Source organism: Mus caroli, chromosome 1 (assembly GCF_900094665.2).
Source record: "Mus caroli chromosome 1, CAROLI_EIJ_v1.1, whole genome shotgun sequence".
In the NCBI taxonomy this organism is placed as follows: Eukaryota; Metazoa; Chordata; class Mammalia; order Rodentia; family Muridae; genus Mus; species Mus caroli.
Window position 1 is genome coordinate 180,154,727 of NC_034570.1, and position 6,571 is coordinate 180,161,297.

Consider the following 6,571-nt stretch of genomic DNA (forward strand, 5'->3'; position numbering starts at 1 on the left):
CGCGCGCGTGTGTGTGTGTGTGCGCGTGTGTGTGCGCGTGTGTGTTTGTGCGCGTGTGTGTGTGTGTGTGTGTGTGTGTGTGTGTGTGCGCGCGCGTGTGTAAAATATGCAGTGAATAAGCTTTTTGCTCATCCCGGCTAATTCAGAAAAGTAGAGGTGGCAAATAACCACTGTTTACTTCCTGTTTATTATGTCAGGAATTTCCCTGAGCATTGAACAGGCAAACATAGGACAATTCAAAAGAAGTCCAAGAAATGTATTCATAGATTTAACAGTATGTAGTTCATTTTACCCATTCCATTGCTGTTTAGTTCATCACTATCCAGTGTAGCTTCTGGCCAAGGTCATACTCAACTAGGCAGGTCTTTAAAGAGGGGTTCTGTGGTTGTGGACATGAGAAGCATTCAATTAGCACAGAGCAAAGAGCACTTCACTCAGAGTCCCATAGGCCTATGTTAGGAGGGTTGCACAATTCAGGAGGGTTGCCCATATTAGAAGGGTTGTCTGTGCCAGGAGGGTTGCCTGTGTTAAGAGGGCTGCCCATGTTAGAGGGTTACCCATGTTAGAAGTTGTCTGTGTTAGACAGTTCCCTATGTTGGGAGAGTTGTCCATGTTAGAGGGTTGCCCGTGATAGGAGGGTTGTCCATGTTAGAGGGTTGCCCGTGATAGGAGGGTTGTCCATGTTAGAAGGATTATTAAGACAATTACTATGTTCAGAAGCAAGAAGTCCAACGTGGGCATAAAATGCCAAGTTCCACCAGCATGGAACATGACCCTGGTGGCAGAGCCGCTCGGCTTTTGCCGTCTGAGCTTAGATGTGAGAGTTCTTGGTTTCAGAGCACAGGAGAGATCCAGTTGCTTCCAAGGCAGTTGACTTTGTTGGGAAATCCAAGCAGTGGCTTCCTCCCAGGTACTGAGCTTCTCAGGACAGAGGCCTTTGCTAACAACTGTCCTGATGTGCTTTCTACAGCGGAGATAAACCGCATGACTGAAAGCATCCTGGAAAGAAAAAGATCTGTTTCATCCTAGTGTTCACAGTCCATCACTGAGGGGAGTCATGGCAGGAACTCATGCAGGACAGGAAGCTGGGGCCAGGGACTGAAGCAAGGCTGTGGCGGAGTACTACTTGCTGGTTCACTGCTCTAGACTTGCTCAGCTTACTTTGTTATACACTCAGGACCACCAGGTACCTGAGTACCACCAGCAGTGGGCTGGGCAGTCCCTCATCAATCACCAATCAGGAAAATGCACTACAGGCTTGCCCAAGGCTGATGTTATGAAGGTAGTTCCTCAATTAAAGTTTCCCCTTCCCAGATGATGCTGACCTGAGCCAAGTTGACAATAAACGGCACACCAACCTAATGAATAAGTAAAATATAAACAAACCTCGTGCCCCAGCCTGTGTGCCAAGAGAGAGTATCTTATAATCCAGCAGTGATGCTTGGACTCCACACTGGACCCACCATGGAGACCAGGCCTCATCAGTCAGTGCCCAGCTCCTAGGTCTATCAGAAGCAGACTCAGCTCCAAGGAAAGTAAATAATTAAGCAGGTCATTAGGAAGCCTTTGAAAGTCCAGCTCTGCAGCTCTGCCCTACCATGCTGTTAGTCTGAATAAGAGGCATGGGTCCTTTACACCAAAGGAAAGAAAAATGGAAAGATTGAAGTTTGTACACCAAGGGCTGTTAGGGTGGGACGTTATGCTACCCAACTCTACCACAGCCTAAACAGTAGGTCCTCAGTCTCCTTGGACTGTCTTCTTAGAACTCACCCCTAGAAAGACTATTGTCCCCATCAACTGCTGGGCCACAGAACTGCTAGGCCCCGGGTTGAAGGAGCAAGTCACTCCCCTGGAAGCCTGTAGACCCAGGAGACCCAGAGCTTGCCTGTGGCCTTAACTGGAGCAAAATTATTCAGCAAGTCTTCTATTTCCTTCCTTCAAGGCTCTCTATGCCCACTTCTCAGTGGCCTCAAACTTCTGGGGTCTTTCTTGAGTGGAGGGATGTAGGTAGTCTATGAGACTTGCCCATTCTCAACATGTAAATGACCCAAATGTTCTATCTAGGCTAAGTTTTGCAGAAAGAGGGTAATGCTCAAAGGTGGAATTTGGAGTTCAGTAGCTCTCTTGTTGAAGGACAAGACTCTTTAACATTTTCCTTTCCCCAAATGAAGTTTCCCTATCCAGGCAAGGACAGAGCTTTCTCCTGTGTTCTAATGTAAGCCAGATCTGCAGCTCCAAGATGGCTCCAGGTTCTTTGGGTTCTAACTTCTAGACGTAAGCTGGGCTCTCATGGGTGCACTGGAGCACATGAGGCCCCTGTTCTCCTCTAGCTCCGTTCAAGCAGAATCCAGCTCCAGGTGGTTTGGAGATAGTGGGAAAATAAGAGTTGGAAATGCCTGTAATGGAGAATTAATTTGCACAGGGTGAGGCTGACGCTAAGTATCCATTTGGGAAAGTTACCTGGGTATTTCCATTAATTCTCCCTCCCCTCTGTCCACCTTCCTGCCGTCGACTAGAAATGGCACTTCACTGGGTAAGTTTTTCATTATTACAAGACCATGTTCTTTCACTAAACTTATTTATCTAGCTGAGCCCTGATGTGATGTAATTTGAGTAAGGACAACACTGAGTCGGCGTAATTATTTCTTAATATTTAAAAGCTCCCTTGGTTAATGTGTTTTCGGAGACAAGCTGTTAAATCATTAGGGATGGTGTTTTGCAGCCTTTTTCTAAGCAGCGGCTAATGTGGACTTGAGCCGTTGGGCCAGAAGACCACCATCATCGCTCCGCTCCCCATTAGCACACTGGTAATGAGCTGGTGATATTCTAACAGGTCTTATTGTTAGGCTTACATTTCACAGATGTGATGATAATCGAAAACTCTTATTTAAAAAAAAGTTAAGAAAGTTTCCTTGTCAAGCTTTATGGTGTGTCCTACCAGCTAGCAAAGGAGAAGGAACTTCTGGAAGCTCAGACCCATCGAAGGCTCCTTCAGGTGAGACTTCAGGATAGACCAACAGGATAGATATGGCTTACCTAAAGGACTGCAAGGTGACACATCAAAGGGACACTTGAACATCAGCGTTTACTGTAGCACTGCTCACAAGAGCTGAGTTATGGCGACCACCTGGGTGTCCACAACAGAGCAATGCATAAGGAAAACACGGCACATACATAATGGCATTTCCTCAGCCACAAATATGCCATTTTTGGGGAAATCGTTGCCACGGGAGACCATTGTATTAAGTGAATGAGTTTCTGGCAAATAGCTTGTTCTTTCTCATTTTCTTCTTTCTTCATCATTCTCATTTGTGGTTACTAGATTTTATGAGATATATAAAACTATGTATGTATATGTGGTACGAGTGGAAGTGAAATTTGCTAGAGAAGGAAGGTGACAGATGGGAGGGGACAGTGGCAGAAGGGGGGAGAATGGGCGTATATGCTCAAAGCTAGTATCTCCTGATATAAAAGCATACTAGTACAATGAATGCACGCCATGAGAAAGTTCTATATATTAAACATAGTATTGTGTGGTTCTAGAGAATAAGGCCTAGGATAAGGCATGGTTGGCATTGGCATAGCATAGTGTTAAAAGCTGTCTCTACACCACCAGTGCCCTGATCAACAAGCTACCACAGACTGTTACATAGGCCACCCTTCTTTTCATGAGGTACCAGTATGGTGGGTCCTGCGAGATCTACCTTCCTCTTTTTCAGGTGACTGCCATCTTGCCTGCCCTTCCATGCAGAACATCATGTGCTTCTTCTACTCCTTAGAAGGGTGCTAATGCTATCATGGGGGCTCCATCTTCCCAAACTCAGCTAAGCTAAGTGATGTCCCAAAGGCCACACTCCTAGTACTACTGTGTTAGAGGCTAGGCCTTCTGAGTGTGGATTTGCCAGTGAGTGAGGGCGCCATCAAGATAGATCACATGATTCTGCGCTGTCAGTGCAATACAAGAGAGTGAACATCAGTAGGTGGCTGCAGCAGAAGGGGTCACCCACTGGATGGGCTGTTGGGGTGGTTTGCTTCTAATCCCTCTTCACAGTATAATGCTTCCTTAATTACTCTGTGAGTGACTGGGAAAATGAGAAACACAGGAAGCAGCCAAGGATTCGGGGTGAGGTGTGTGCTGAAGGATCACTACCATGGATGGTGTTCATGGTCAAGTTGGACAAATCTATAGATGCACACGAGAACCACCCATGAAGGCAGAAGCATGGCCTCATATTTCTAAGTCATAGTTGCACTATGCTGTCCATGTGGGGGTCATCTGGTGACCATTGAACAGAGAGTCATGGAGCTAATGGACCGGGGCAGAGGGAGACCAGAAATGCCACTAGCCTGGGAAGTACATTAACCTTGTTGCAAACACTACCAGACTTTTTAGCGGGTGTTAAGCAGTTGTGTGGAGGAGCATGGAAATTGCTCTCCAAGCCAAGAGGCTATGGTGGGAAGAGATTCCAATGCTAACGTGTTCTAATCAGATCCAAGCGACATCTTCAGCATTAGTGGACTGCAGATGTGGATGTTGTGAACTGCACACCGGAAGCTCCCTGGGGGCAAGAGGAAACTCAGGCTGGGTCTTATGACCTAGGATGCGGGCTCAAGCCTGTGCTCCCCACAGCCCCCTCCCTGCATCCCTTCATCCTGAGGAACTACTGAGAAGCAGTGACTTCTGCTGAGCCGCTCTCTCTACCTCACCTCTTCTCTTTTGGAGTCATTGATGTTTTATCATCTCCGTGGCATCTTAAAGCAGCCCACTCTGCATGAGCTGATGACAGTGACGCACTTGTGATATTCTTCAAGAGATCAAACAATATGCCAGGGGAAAGAACCCTCTTAAAATAGCACATGTGCACATACACACAAATACACATGTGCACACATACACGTGCACACATACACATGCACACACACACACATGCAGCAAGCTTAAAAATGTGTGGTCTATCTTGTCTTTATCTCATCTCTAAGATATAATTATAACTCCATAGGATAACTCACTAGAAATCACTAGAAAGGGGAAGGAACCAGACAGGTGGGTGTGTTAATGTAGAACTTGAGATTTTGAAGCCTGTCATTGTAGGAGATAGGTTCCTCTGAGGCAAGAGAAGAAAACAATTTGGATGAGGAGAGGTGTCCCCTTACAGCTCAAATGGCTACATTGGTAGTTTACCAAACAGAAAGCCTCTTAGGTTTCTTATCCCAGGTTCACTTTCCAAAGAAAGCGAAGGACTGGGGCATGGGTGGAGGCTCTAGACAGGTTTAATGCTTTGTGTGACTTGAGTATCCTCCATTATTGTTTCAACTGGGAATTCAAATGTAGAAAAGGTGAAGGTCCAGACTCTACCCATGAAGGCATGTAAGCTATAAGAGCTTCCAAGCCCCTCTAGCACTTCCAAGAAACAGAAAGAAGCAAGGCAGCAAGAGTCTCAGAGGTCTGCTGTGTGGGCGTGGCCTTTACAGGGGTGTGGCCTTTTCAGGGGCGTGGGCTTTGCAGAGAACATCAGCCAGCCAAGGGGCAAGGCAACATTATATGAATGGCTCTCCACAGCCACTAGGATTTGCATATTTTTGAATCACTTCCTAATAGAGAAAACACATGCAATAAACCTTAAAACGTTCAATCTGTGGAGCTCAGAGGGTAAAGTGCTTGCTGTGAACACACAGGTGTAGTTCTCAGAATACGCGTAAAGCTGGGCATGGTAGCACAGATTTGTGATGCCAGCACTCCTATTAAAAGGTGGAAACTGGAGGTGGGAAAATCCTCAAAAACTCATGGGCCTCACATATAGCCACACACATAAACACACACACACACAGATCACACAAAAATATACAAATTAATTAAAACATCAATCCAATCCATTATTACAACTCTGTGGTGCTAAATATCCATAAAATGATGATTTTTACAGACTATTTGGTACTAGAATATTTGGTACTCCTCACCAGTTAAGAACCCCCCCAATAAAATAAAAACCATTGATAATTGAAAATGAGCTTTACCCTCATTATAAAGACAGACCTTCTAGGACCAAGAAAAACACAAATATTCATCTCCTGATAGACAGAGCCACACCTCATTTTTACAGTGTAGTTTTATGGTTGGGGTCAGGGGATTACTGAACCTTTGTTTGCCCAGCATCTCTGTATAATGATGACCTGGAAAACTGCATTTCCAGTGTATTTATAACTTGCAACGTTTTCAATCAGTTTTTTAAAAACGTAAAGTTACAATGGTATTCTCAGTTTACAAGAGATGCAGGCCCTCCCGTCTTGTGCAGAACGGTGAAGATGAGGAAGGGTCAGCTCTCTGCTCTTACCTCCCATGATGCTCAGCAACAGGGAGAGTGCCCCCTGTGGTCCAGGACAGCGACCTCTGCAGCTCATCATCTGTGTCTGTGCTTGAAGGAACTGAGGAGATCTAGCCTGGTGAGGGGAAGGTTCCGGAGAGAGATGGTTACTCTCCAAATCTGTGAAAGGAATTGTGGGAGAGGGCAGACAAGGAAGATAATTCTTAGTGATGGTTTCAGTTCCTTCTCTTATTTCTATGATGAAATGC